The sequence below is a fragment of the Erpetoichthys calabaricus genome, chromosome 11 (assembly GCF_900747795.2).
Source record: "Erpetoichthys calabaricus chromosome 11, fErpCal1.3, whole genome shotgun sequence".
NCBI lineage: Eukaryota > Metazoa > Chordata > Cladistia > Polypteriformes > Polypteridae > Erpetoichthys > Erpetoichthys calabaricus.
This window is the reverse complement of record NC_041404.2, coordinates 113,218,839-113,233,622: the sequence shown is the minus strand read 5'-3', so window position 1 is coordinate 113,233,622 and position 14,784 is coordinate 113,218,839. Positions and strand designations below refer to the sequence as shown.

At 43.1% G+C, this 14,784-nt stretch overlaps 2 protein-coding genes across 2 annotated transcripts in view; both read left to right on the top strand.

The window, feature by feature from the left end:
- The window catches only part of LOC127529677 (uncharacterized), a 1,084,638-nt gene that overhangs the window by 898,322 nt on the left and 171,532 nt on the right, over nt 1–14,784 (top strand). The gene's annotated exons all lie outside the window — the stretch shown is intronic.
- LOC127529676 (uncharacterized) overlaps nt 1–14,784 on the top strand; it is a 238,094-nt gene that overhangs the window by 52,299 nt on the left and 171,011 nt on the right. The window lies entirely within an intron of this gene.

The following is a 14,784-nucleotide window of genomic DNA, read 5'->3' as shown; positions in this document are numbered from 1 at the left end:
TTAAAACAATGGATGGAAGCAGTCCTTTTAAAAACAAAACCCGTTGCCTTCTTCACCTGGTGGCTCCCATTCTTCCCTCATATGGGCCATGCACCAGGGATGTCACCCTACCTACAGCTGACTTCTCCTATTTGTCTGGAAGCCTTTCGATCCCGAGCTCCATAGGGATCCATCAGACTGAGACTTGGGTTCCCTAGCAACCAGGGCACTCACGCTGGGGCTTCCACCTCCCAAGCTTCTGACTCCCGCTGCCTTCCGTGGCGAGCTGTCCTCAATTGTGGTCACTCCTGCTCCACTGCAAAACTCAGCAGGAGTGACCCAGTCCGTCTGTCCCCAGGTGCCGGCCAAAAACCCCGCTAGGGCTCACTTCCCATCTGCCTTCCTTCTTATTGCGAGCCTGCTCTCACTTGCTCGCTCACACTCACACTGGCTCTCAGCTTCCAGCTTCCCTTTCTTCCTCCTCTAACTTCCGTACTTTTGATCTTTTTTCTCCCCTCCGCACTTGTGCCTCTCCTATTTGTAATGGGGACATGGCACTGGTGTAGTGAATAGCAGCTCCATTATGGATACGGACGATTCCTCACCTGTGCACTTAAGCAAGGAAATGCCCGCACCATATCGCGTCTGAGAACCGCTCTGGCCACACTACCATGCCCCCTTCTTTAAGCATCGAATGCAGTGATTATTTATTTAAAAACTGGCCTTTTCTTCTAAGCCACAGACCCACTATACCACAATGGCTTCTTTTTGAACTACATAATCTATTTAGAAAATACTCTTTATACTAGTTAGTGTTTAGTTGCAGGAAGGTTCCTTCAAAAACAAACCTACACTTCCTTAGAACACTTCATAGACATTTCTTTTTAAAATAGTTCCCCCATTACAGTGTGATGTTCATCCTTTAAAATTAAAGCCAATCAAAAAAATTCCAGCAACAGACAAAGGACTCTACCGACACAGTATGGCAAACATTTATTCCTTATCTCTAATTTAATTGTCCCTTTTGTCTGTACAATAATAATACATTTGTTTATCATACAACATTGAAGTCTCACAAACTGCAATCTGCCCGATAAATAGTCCGTTATCCAGGACACCATAGGTTCATCCACCAGCACATTTCTGAGCTTATAGCTACCATGGCCCTATCTACACAAGAGTTCTAGGAACCGTCTCTCTGGTGGAGACCATGGAACATTCGCCTGCCTATTGCACCATTCTTGTGTTCTCTTCTTGCTTGCATGTTTCATCATTCTTTCAATCAAGTCCATTTAAGTGTTTGACTGTAGCACTCAGTAATGGACTAAACATACATAACATTTTCAAGTTTCAGCCAAAAATGCTTTTCAGAGACATCCAGATAAGTACTTCTTGGATGAATAATGAGTTTCCTAATCTTTTGAGTTGTTTTTATAGCAAATTCAGCACCAGGTTTTCTTGGAATCTTGAGCCTTATAGGTTCCAGTTAAATGGCCTGTTGTTGTAAAGTACAGTAATTTTTTCCTAACCTGTAGCTTTCATTTTTGTTTCCTTTGTACATGTCTACATGTATTCCAATTTTATACTTTCTAATTTGTTAACACAATTTTGTGTGTTTAGGGATGGTCTCCACCATTTTAGAGCAGTCTTTACATGGATTTTCCACTTGCTAGTCATGTGTCATATTGTGCTGTTGTGTCTTGCCTGTATAAATTTGGACTCAAAGGGAAATACAGTACCACAGTTAAGTTGTTTTTTTTTCTTTAGGTAAATTTTAATACATTCTTTTTTATAATGGTTCTAGAAAATGGGAATATATAGCATATTGGTCAGAAAGAAAAATAATCTGAGTCAAGAAAAGTCTGTGGACTGCTCTGTTTTAAGATGACTAACATCATACTTTATACAGACTGAAGAAGAATATGTTATTAATATGTAAATTTAAATTTTTATGCGACATTCTAATTAGTTGGACAGTTTTCATACTTGTATTCAACGACCCTTTAATATGAGACACCATCACTAGTGCAACCAGTTCATTATAGAAGTCACACCATTGGAGATACCTGGATATCATCTAGGGGTGTACTCCTTGCAATGAGCTGAGCTAAGAAATTCTGCCTATATCTTCATCATTGCTAGCTAGGGTGGTTTCAAGTATGGGAAAGTCTTTTGACTATGGTTCTAACTTTTGCATGGAAAAGTAAGAGTTCAAAACTATATCTGAAGCATATTCTGAAGCTCATAGGATGCATACAATTGTCTATATACAGGTCTCTAATATTTAGATCTCTAGCGATTTCCACTAATTAAATACTATGTAGATTAACAGAGGACTGGAATACTGTATATGAACACCATGCACAGGAGCAGTTGAGAGATGCATCTTGGCTGTAAAGTATCTTCTGCATTTTTAACCAGATTTTGAAGAAATATAATATCACTAGCTTCAAAGTAAATCAGTTAATAATGACTGGAGTGCAAAGAAAAGCATGCATAGATGAGTTTGAACAAAATTTCCTTTTCATGGCCAACCAAGAAGGTGTGTTTTCAGTACTCTCTCCTTCCTTTCATAGTCTCAAAGTACATATTGTATATTCACAACCCCGCAATAAAAACGGAAATTAAGCAGTGCCCTGCCACCCTCATAATTTTAAGATATGGCTTTTTTATGTTCAAGATGAATAATGATAAAATTTTATGAGGATTTATAAAAATAATATTAAACAAGGATTTGTTAATATATATTGGGAAATTTTAAAAAAGCTATAAGGAAGGATATTCATTTAACAATATAAATTTTCCCAGATCAAAGGAGATGAAGACATGACAGACAATTACCATCATAGTTGATGCTGTTCTTCTTATTCCATAAATTAAATTTGTAAAGATGTTTAAGTTTTCTTTTGACTGTAACTACTAGATATTTTCACCGTTCTGGCAATCACTGACAAGTGATGTAGCTTAGGTTCAAGACATATTCTACATAGCTTTATAGGCACAATATACCTCTGGAAATATTTATTTTCTTGGAAAAGTGGAAGGTAAAGTGACTTCTTTAAGAATGAAACGTTAGAGGGTGGTGGAGAGTGAAGTGGGAAATTTTGGCTTCATAGTCCAAAGTCCCTAAAACTGGGCAGAGACAGGACCACAGTGCTCAGCAGGGCATGGTGCACATACCTTCACTGAACAAAACAGAATCAATCAACATAACCGGCACATCTTTTGGATGTGGGAGATACCTGGATTAGTGAATAACAGGATTAGAGTCAAAGCAACATCCAAGTAACTATAAGCCAACATTTATAACATTAATCAAAATTACAGTTCAAAAGGAAATAAGGTTTTATCTTCATCAAGATGAAATAGTTATCTCTAACTTAAGTGAGACTAAGTTAAAGCCAAAGCAAATATATATTTTTACACAGATATTGTGTCTTTTACAAATGCAAAATAATTTTCCCCAAGCAAATCACAAAATAATCGCTCAGAAGACATCACACAGCCTAATAACCAGAGACCAAAAATTTAATTCAAATCAGTTGTCAGCCTTGACTGGGAAAGGTCAGATAAAGACAAGGATAATGTGTAAAAGAAAAATGTCACAGAAAATGAGTGAGAATAACAACTGTTGTAAATGGGTTTAAATGAGTCATCTTGGTTTAAAAGAAAGAAGAAAAAGGTGTTCAAAGATGTGTTACCTTTATTATACAGAGATTTTTAAGTTCATTTTAAGTGCAATGCAAGTAATGCTTTTCTGGTCTTTTGTGGAGAGTCGCAGATCAAAAGAATCATGAAAGCCACATCCTGCATAAATGAAAATATAAAACTTTGTTTACTGCTTGTTGGAAGAATGAGGGGAAGGTAAAGGGGTAGAGGAAGTAACTGTAATTTAGTGCAAGAATTACAGCAAAGAAGTGTAATCACAAAGAAAAGCCTGGAGAAGTGGTAAAAGCAAGGCAGGAGCGTGTGATGCTATCTCAGATGTCCTATCTTATCTAGTCTGTATGTTCAAGACCCAGGGCCATCTTAACAGTGTTATAGGCCCCCGGGCAAAGCAGTGCAGTGGGGCCCCTACTTACGCAAGCACTCAGCAAGTCACAACATACATAGATTAGCAATGGGCCCCTATGCTCACTGGGGCCCTAGGCAACTGCCCAGCATGCCCATGCATTAAGACAGCCCTGGTGTGACCTTGTATTAATAAAAGAGATTTATAAAATAACAAAAGCTATTTGGATTTTAAAGGACCCCTTTAGGTTAGTGCCACTCATGGCCAGCCCTCTAAAATACAGTTTTTCTCCACCGTGCATACACTCTCTTCAGCATGGCGAAAGTTATTAAATGTTTAAATTTACAAAGATACAAAAACAGATCCTCTGTTCTGACTTTCTATCACCTATGGTATGTTATATATATTGCCTTAGTCATTGTAGTAGTTTAATGTCTGTAGCAGTCAGGATGAGCTGCTTAGATTCTCACTGTTTTTACAATGGTGATTTATATATTTTATTTTAGGGACACCATGAACGCACCCAGGCTTGACCCAGCTCACATACTCTCAAACTGGAATGAGTGGCTCAAAACTAATAGATAAAGAATATATTAATTAAATGAAGAAAGCAAAAAACAATCAATGAACAAATAAAACATACGCAAAATTCCACCCAAATTCTCCCGATGGTAATAATTGTTTAACAAACACTGAACAAATAAAACCAAATGAAACACTAGGCACTACCTGATAAACAATTAACATAACACAGTCCAAAAACAGTCCAGTATAGCAGGTGTGGGCGACTTTGGTAAGCAGAATGGAAAACCCCTGTGAACAGCCCTCAGAATAAAATGTATAGTTTTGTCCTGCCAGTGTCCAGTTGTTGCCTGAAGATTTGACGTGATTGGGAGTGCTCCCCAGATGAAGTCATATGCAGCCAAAACAAAATCACACAAACAAGCAGGTACAGGACAAACACATAAATTCAGAAAGAGTTGTACTCTGTGGTGGTTGTATTTATAATTAAAAAGAGCTTGAAGCATAGAAACAAATAGACACAGATGATAGTGACCCCTTTCATGATCTTTTGGTTCCTTTTTAAAAATAGCGCCTAATTGTCCTTCTTCCCAGAAACCCCGCCTCCATTCTGAAGCTGCCCAATAGTGTAATACTATCAGGGCTGCTGAGATTTGTAGGCCAGTGAAGTAGCGCTGCTACATGTCTTAACAAAAGCACAATACAAAATAAAGCCTGATAAATTGAATAAATAGGCTTCATTGCTGAAGACCTCCAAAAAGATTGAGAAGTTATCACAGAGCAATAAAGCTGCCCTATAACTGCAGTTATATATTTGAAATATATATCATTTTGAAAGTAACACTAGTCTAAGGATTTTGCTATTGTACCACAACTTATTGGTTTGATTGTACCTGTCTCTGACTCCCTGCCAGTTTCACCTCTTCCAGTCTGCAAGATTCAGTGCTGCAGAAACCTCAACAAGTCATCAAGATTTACCAGTGACTGGAATAGTAAAACCAGTATGACCTTAACAGAAGCTTTGAAAAAAAAAACATGCCAAAGAGTTCAACTTTGCCAATGGACAGTTACATAAGGAGTTCAACCTGGATGCCCAGATTTCCTCTTTGTCTGTCTTGATCTGTTCACTACATGCAGTGTGTATGTGTGGGAATAGTGTATACATGTGCACTGTATACATTCTATATAATAAAATATACAAACACATATGGCAGCACAGTGGCACAGAGGTTAGCGCTGCTGCCTCGCAGTTAGGAGACCCGGGTTCACTTCCCGGGCCCTCCCTGCATGGAGTTTGCATGTTCTCCCCGTGTCTGCGTGGGTTTACTCCGGGTACTCTGGTTTCCACCCCCGTGACCCTGTAGTTGGGATATAGCGGGTTGGATAATGGATGGATGGACAAACACATATATAGTTTTTAAATAATATTTAGAATTTGAAAATGTGTTTTTCTTTGTTCTTTTCTCTCTCAGTTTGAATTGTAATTGCCAAACTGTTTTAGACCATTATTTTTGGCCAGAGACAAACTTTGAAATTTCAGTTCACTTTTCTGTTTTTTATAATGCAGTGTCCTTTTGATTTTTAGAACTTGAACATGGATATTGGTGAAACTGGAAGAGAAAGTAAAGTGCAGGTTACAGCAGCATATGAAAGGCAGCACTCTTCTCAGAAAGCACAATGGGAGCTTATCTTCAAAGAAAAGGTCATTTGACATGACTCGAGATTATACCTCACTAAGCTGCTGTCCGTATAGTCTGAACTTTCTAAATCCTATCAGGTGTTTTCACAAGTTTGACAAGAACAAGCTCTGCAGCCATGCAATATGGTAGGTCAGCCATGTCAATCAAAGACTTGTTGCTATGTTTCATCCCAGGTGTATGTTTGTGTGATGGCTGAAGACGGGATGGGCTTTGACTATACATTGTATCCCACAAGGCTCAGCGGTACTTAGATAAGGAGAATATAATGCTTTCTTATTATTTAAATCAGTGAAGCTCCCAGTAATTCATAATAGACTGACATTCTACCTACAGTGCCACTGTGCTATCGCTTTCACCACTGACAAAAAAGCAAGTTAGAAAATTGACAATCCAGAGGAGAATTAAATACAGAGTGTGAAGATTTCCAAAGATGAGGGGACAATTAAATGAATTAAATACAGATAGTATGGCAGGTAAGGTAAAATGTTTGCTTAGCTTCAGATTCTGCCAGTTGTAATCTAAATAACAATTAAAGTAATGACCATTCAATACGTATTTATTTTATATGGCTGAAACCAGCCCTTGTTTCAATCAGCCAACTATTTTCTGAACCCATAAATTCCAATTTAGTATCAAAGGAGAGCCAGAGCTTATGTTGGCAGCATTGGGCACAATGTAAGTAATTGGATTTCAGTTGGGAAACAGTCCACCATAGGGCACCACCACACTTAAACCAAGCCAATTTAGAGACAACAATAATAAACAATACAAATAACACAGCCATATATAATATGGGAGAGAATGTTATTTCAATCAAACGGATATTACATATGGTATTTTCACAAACTATGAGAAGTGCCTGCTGTCTCAGTAGATCCTGAATTAGAAAGAACTATTTAAAATGTAGATGAGCTTTTCTCAGAGGGCACCATCATGAGGCCATTTACAAATCAAATACAAATACAGCTGAGAAGAACACAAGTTAACAGATTTTTAACATTTCATCTTTTTTTTTTCATGTAGAGCCTTTCAGTCCTCTGGTGCAGTGTGATGGTTGGATTTGGCCAATTGTTTAGATAGTCAATCCAACCTTTCATTAATATTGTAATATTGTATTGTTTATTTCATATAGTGCCTTTCATATGTTGCAATTTCTTACTACCGTGTTTCCCTGAAAATAATACCGGGTCTTATATTAACTTTTGCTCCAAAAGATGCACTAGGGCTTATTTTCAGGGGATATCTTATATTTTATTCATATACAACTGTAGCAGTGCTACTTTATAAGAACTGCATCTCCCAGCAGTCCTTGCTGGGGCTGCTGGGGTCAAAGGTGGCCACAGGTAGTTAAAAGGAGGGCAGAGGGCAAAAAGGGAGAAAAAAAAGTTTGTTTTGTTTTGGTGCGGTGTGTGTTGCAGTTATCTGTCGTTTCTGCCTGCTGTTATTGGAACTCTAAACTTTTTGTCCTGGACTGTATTCGTTTGTTGGGGTCTGGATTGTCTGTCTACCTGTGCACTGAGAACTGTGTTGGATTATTTGTTTTTCCGGAAGAGTGGAGCGCTCCTGAATCAACCATCTGATTTCATCCACATCATCAGTAACTACCGGTAGGACTGTATTTTTCCTTCTCCTTTTCAACATACAGATCGCTGGACTTAACTTGGTCATTTTTCATCTTCATCTGGGTTGGTTTATATGGACTTTGCTGTGTGGTGTTTGTGTTTATATGTAATATCAACGAAGGGGTCAGGGGTGGTATTACTGTTTTCATTATTTTGGGTCATTATATTTGTAATTGCTGCGGTGGGTTGGCACCCTGCCCAAGATTGGTTCCCTGCCTTGTGCCCTGTGTTGGCTGGGATTAGCTCCAGCAGACCCCCGTGACCCTGTGTTCGGATTCAGCGGGTTGGAAAATGGATGGATGGATATTTGTAATTGTTTGCCTTTCCCAGTGTGCTTTATTGTCTCTGTTGTGAGTGTGTGTGGGTCGATCCAAGGCTGGGGCCGTTCCTGGGATCTCTTCTATTAAAATAAATAAATCACCGTCATCTTTGACGGTGTGAATCTTAGCGGCCCCTGACCACTACAGATTTTGGGGAGCCGGGTAAGAGCCAGGTTATTTACGTTCCCTTCTAGCCAACTTTACATACACCTCCGACAGAAGCATGTCTGTTGTAAGCGCAGTGCAGGGCGAGGAGCTTGAGCTGAGTGGACCACTGGTGGATGTACGTCCGCAGCCTAGGCCACATCACGTTACGGTCAGAGCCCCTCCCGAGGAAGAGTTGAGCCTGCTGGATTCCTTGTGTATCTCCAGTCCAGAAGAGCAGCCCGAGACGGATGAGGGACGGCTTCTGCATGACCTGACGTTGCGCCTAGAACAGCTAGAGACGCGGGTGGATCACATCGCCGGCAGTTTTCTCAACCGAGATGAAACCATCCATGATCTCATCGATGCCACGGCCGCCCGAGTTTCCGGCGAGGCGGTTGTGAGGGTGCAGCGTCTGGAACAGTCCTTCGCGAAGTGTGTGCAGCGCCTGGAAGCCAATATGAGGGAGGAGATCAGGAGGCAGGTGCAGGATAGCTGGCGTGCCGTCACGCAGCCACTGGGGCAGTCGACTCCTTTAGTGGGAGTGGGGATCAACTGGGGACAGTTGTCCTTGTCCGTTGCAATGCCGCGGATGGAGTTTCCTAAGCTGGCCCCTCAGTGTGCACCCAAGGGCATTGTCGACTTTGTGGAGGAGGTCGACTTGTTCGTGGAACTGCATCCTCTGAGTGGAGACAAGCTGCGGGGATTCCTGAACTCGGCACTCAGCGGGCTGGCGCGCTCTTGGTAGTTTGCTGAGCGGCACAAGTGTAACACCTGGGCGGAGTTTCGCGCTGCCTTCCTGAAAGCGTTCCTCTCAGATGAATACCAGGTGCTGTTGGAAGAAAAGCTCCGGACCTTTGTACAAAAGCCATCGCAGAGTCTCAGGGACTTTGTCTTTGAATTCCGTGCGTTGTGCCTTAAGTGGCGATCTGACATGCGTGAGGAAGAGATATTGCGACGTGTCCTTAACGCTTGTGACCCTCGGGTGGCAGCTACTCTGAGGGGGGTCGTGAAGTCGGTTGATGAGTTGGTGAAGGTGGGGTCCCGAGTGGAAAAGGACTGGGCGGCTATCGGGATTAGTGGGTCTCGAAAGGGTCCCACGTCTCGGGATGTCCCCTGTCCCAAACCACGAGGAAAGGCCCCAGTGGATCCCCGTGCCGATCTCACCCTGCTGCAAGCCACCTTGCCCCTCTTAGTGCTGCCCGTACAAGTGCGAGGTGTCACTGGAGAGGCGGTCGTAGATACAGGGAGCACTTATACCCTTATGAAATACAGCTTGTGGGAAAAGCTTAAAGTGCCTCATGAGCAGTTAAGGGGTAGTGCAAAAGTAAAATTCTTTCTTGCGGATGGAAGGGCGCACGGGGCCAGGGGCAGGGTTCCTATGAGGCTCTGCTTACATGAGACACACTGGGAGACAGAGGTTTACATCCTGGAAGATGACCACCTGTCAATGCCCTTATTACTGGGAATGGACTCTCTTGTGGCGGTAGGTCTGACTATCCATCTGTCGCGGCTGGAGTATGAGTTGCCGGGGGGTGAAGTCCATCGGTTTGCGACGAAGGCTCAGAGCAGTCTGGTTTGGCCTAACTTGTGTTATTATCTCGCGCAGTTGGTGGATGAGCCCAGCTCAGTAGAGAAGGCTATTCTTGAACAGCCGGAGCTCGTTCAGCCACTGCTTAGGAGGTGGCACTCGGTGTGGACAGACAAATTGGGTCGGACTGAGGTGGTGTGTCATCACATTCACACAGTCGACCCTGTCCCTGTTCGGCACAGTGCCTACAGAGTGTCGCCTCTGAAAAGAGGAATAATCAAGGAGTGGGTTGACCAGATGTTGGCAGAGGGGGTCATCAAGCCTTCCACCTCGCCATGGGCTAGCCCTGCGGTGCTCGTTCAGAAGGCCGACGGGATCTACCGATTCTGTGTGGACTATAGGGAGCTGAACAAGAAGACCTTGGATGATGCTTACCCCATGCCACTCATTCATGACATCTTGGAGTCTTTGCATGGGGCAGCAGTATTCAGCTCCCTTGATTTGAAGTCAGGGTATTGGCAGGTGAGGATGGGGAAGAGTAGCATGTAAAAGACGGCCGTCATCACCCCGGAGGGGTTGTTCCAGTTTCGAGTGATGCCCTTTGGACTGAAAAACGCGGGGGCGTCATTCCAACGGCTAATGGAGCAGGTACTCCGGGGACTCATTGGGAAGACCTGTTTTGTTTATATTGATGACATCATTGTATTCTCCCCATCTGTCCAACAACATCTAAAGGACCTCGACCACATCTTCCAGAAACTGCATAAGGCTCATCTCACCCTCAACATCAAGAAGTGTAGATTTCAGCAAGACCATCTGAACTTCCTCGGCCATGTGGTGTCAGCAGACGGGGTCCGAGTGGACCCGAAGAAAATTAAGTCCATCTTGGACTGCCCAGCACCCCAGGAGGTAAAAAGTCTCCAGCGCTTCCTGGGGATGGCTGGGTGGTTCCACAAATTTGTGCATGGGTTTGCCGACATCGCTGCCCCTTTGTTCCAGCTGCTGAGGAAGGGATCCCCCTGGGAGTGGTCACCAACGTGCCAGGACTCTTTTAAAAGACTCAAACAGGCCCTGATATCGCCACCAGTCCTGGCACAGCCTGATCCTTCATTAACCTTTCAGGTCCACACTGACGCAAGTGACCTCGGGCTCGGCGCCATTCTGTCCCAAACTAGCCAAGGAGAGGAAAGAGTGGTGGCCTATGCTTCACGGTCACTAAAGGGCGCCGAGTATAATTATTCCACTACCGAGAAGGAATGCCTCGCTGTCGTGTGGGCCGTGGAAAAGTGGCGGCACTTCCCGGAGGGAACATCGTTTGAAGTCTACACTGACCATAGGGCTCTGACCTGGGCATTCAATTGCCCGAAGACCACGTCTAGGCTAACAAAGTGGGTATTGCGCCTCCAACAGTTCACGTTCAGGGTGTGCTATTGGAAGGGTTGTGCTAACGTTGTGCCCGATGCCTTATCAAGGGTTCACGAGCCCGCGCCAGTGGTTTGTGCGGTATCGGTCTCTAACCCTTGGCCTGATCTTCCCCTGAACATGCAGGAAATCGTTCAATCTCAAGCAGCCAGTCCTGTATGTCAGGGGTTGAGAGAGGGCTCGGGGGGGGAGGCCTGACCGCATACATTATAGGGAACTTCAAGGGGCACTCTATCGCTGTGTTCCAACAAAAGATCGGGGTTACCATTATCAGTTGGTAGTGCCCGAGACATATGTACCCAAGTTCCTACAGTATTATCATGATAGCCCGATCGGTGGTCACCTTGGACGTACTAAGACACTGTTTAAAATCTTGGAGGTGGCATGGTGGCCGACTGTTCGCAAAGACGTCTGGTCCCATGTCCAGACTTGTACCACCTGTCAGCAATACAAAACCCCACCTGGTCTCCCCTCGGGACAGCTTCAGCCAGTAACCATCACTACCCCGGGGGAAAGCCTAAGCGTGGATCTAATGGGACCATTTCCTGCTAGCAAGGACCGGAAGACCTACCTGATGGTGGTTGTGGACTGTTTTACCCGCTGGGTGGAGCTATTCCCTTTGGCTAATGCCACCGCCAAGAAGATATGTTCCACCCTGAAGGATGAGATATTTACCCAATAGGGGGTGCTGAAGAACATCGTCACAGATCGGGGCCCGCAGTTTACCGGCTCAGAGGCCGAAGAATTGTGGAAACAATGGGGGGTGGTTCACCTGAAAACGACAGCATACCATCCCCAATCAAATCGCACTGAGCGGGTGAATCGGACCCTGAAGACCATGACAGCATCCTTCGTCGGAGACCACCATCAGGATTGGACAAAGTGGCTGCCTGAGCTGCGGTTCACATTGAACACGGCGGTGCACAAGGTTACAGGCGAAACCCCTGCATTGTTAGCTTTAGGCAGACAGATAAATGGTCCACTAGAAAGGATCATTGAGCTCAACCCACCTAAACCAGACACATCACTACACAATCACTTGCAAAGTATTCAACAAATCACACAACAGGTAAAGGAGAGGATGGTGAGGTCCCAGTCCAGACAATCTCAATCGTACAACCAGAGACATAAGCCTGTGCAATTCTCGGTTGGGGAGAAAGTCTGGATCAGGACTCATCCCCTCTCCAAAGCCTCTGAGAAATTCACTGCTAAACTGGCTCCTAAGTGGTTCGGCCCGGCTACAGTTGTCCAAAAGAAGGGACCAGTGATCTACGCAATAGAGTGGGGATTGCCAGGGACTAAGAAAATAGACACTGTAAACATCTCCAATCTCAAGCCTTGGTTCGGCCGTACACCACGGCCTGGGGGTGGGGATTGTAGCAGTGCTACTTTATAAGAACTGCATCTCCCAGCAGTCCTTGCTGGGGCTGCTGGGGTCAAAGGTGGCCACAGGTAGTTAAAAGGAGGGCAGAGGGCAAAAAGGGAGAAAAAAAAGTTTGTTTTGTTTTGGTGCGGTGTGTGTTGCGGTTATCTGTCGTTTCTGCCTGCTGTTATTGGAACTCTAATCTTTTTGTCCTGGACTGTATTCGTTTGTTGGGGTCTGGATTGTCTGTCTACCTGTGCACTGAGAACTGTGTTGGATTATTTGGTTTTCCGGAAGAGTGGAGTGCTCCTGAATCAACCATCTGATTTCATCCACATCATCAGTAACTACCGGTAGGACTGTATTTTTCCTTCTCCTTTTCAACATACAGATCGCTGGACTTAACTTGGTCATTTTTCATCTTCATCCGGGTTGGTTTATATGGACTTTGCTGTGTGGTGTTTGTGTTTATATGTAATATCGCCGAAGGGGTCAGGGGTGGTATTACTGTTTTCATTAATTATTTTGGGTCATTATATTTGTAATTGTTTGCATTTCCCAGTGTGCTTTATTGTCTCTGTTGTGAGTGTGTGTGGGTCGATCCAAGGCTGGGGATGTTCCTGGGATCTCTTCTATTAAAATAAATAAATCACCGTCATCTTTGACGGTGTGAATCTTAGCGGCCCCTGACCGCTACACAACAATATACATTTATCCAAATACAGTCATGTCATCTTCTTCTGGAATATCGTCATAACTCTCCACATTCATACCTGATTTCTTGCCACTCCTGCCACTTTTAGGATCCTCCAGGATTGATGTACGTACTTCAACGTTTGATGAATGGTTTGATGTGGTGAAGCAAAATGCGGACATACAAATGTATTCATGTTGCTTTTATATTCAAGTGTCACATATTCCCCAAAATAATGACATGATACATTTTAAAAGTCTCACATACCATCTTCTGTGCTGTCTTTTTTTTTTTTAACCTTTAAAATACCATCAAAATGTATGGTGGCGTATTTGAGCCACAGAGAAAAAAAATAAGGACATAATGAAATTGTCTATTTTGTGATTAAAGTGGAAATTTTGGCTTTAACCTCAAAATGTCCACTTTAACCTCATAGTTTACTTTTTTATTAAAGCAGACCGTTGTAAACATCATCTTAAAACTGACCCAGTTGTTAATAGCTACCTGCTTTTAGGGCTTCCTCCTGACCTGACAGCAGCGGCAAGCAGCAGTAGATCGCCACACAGGACACATTAAATTTATAATATTCCAGCTCTCTGCACATTTAGAAATCTTACATTTATATTTGATATCACTTTCGTGATGAAATGCATTAAAATATGTTTGTTACATTTTACAGATAAATCATTAACTTTGTTTAAATAATGAATACTGTTAATAGTTACACATATGGGGGATGCACAGTGGCAGAGCGGTAGCGCAGCTGTCTCGCAGGGAATCCCTTCCTGGAGTTTGCTTGTTTTCCTGGTGGGTTTCCACAGTGTGCTCAGTTTTCCTTCCAAAGACATGGTGAAGCTACAATGATGCCAGTGCATGTGTGCTTGTGTTCACCTTGCGACGAGCTGATGCCCCGTCCAGGGATTTTGTTTCTATCTTGCTCCAATGCTGCAGGAATGGGCACATCCCCGAATTGATGGATGTAATCATTAAACATCCTTTTCAGAGATATTGTGGCAAGGCAAAGTTGCATCGCGTGAAGTATAAACCTGGCCTTAGGCACCTTATTTTTCAGCTGACAATCTTGACTAGGGCTTATTTTTGGGGTAGGGCTTATATTACAGAGCAGCCTGAAAATCATGCTAGGGCTTATTTTCGGAGTAGATCTTATTTTCGGGAAAACACAGTATAGTAGGTGGGAATGCTTTTTTCTTTTTTTTACATTTTGAATCACTTGCATTGCTTATGTCTGGTCTTCATTTGAGTTTAAATTAATAAATTTATATCAGTGTTTTGTTATGTTAAGGTTTTCTTCCCTTTATACTCTTTGTTATGTAGACCTTAACAGATTGCCTTAAGTTCCATACTTTAACAGCACTGTCAGGTACTGCAGTTCAGCTCTTCCCCCTTCCTTTTATAGCTGTATATACAGACAATTAGGCTACTAGAACAGGCTGGAAGAAAGTTGACTTTATTTG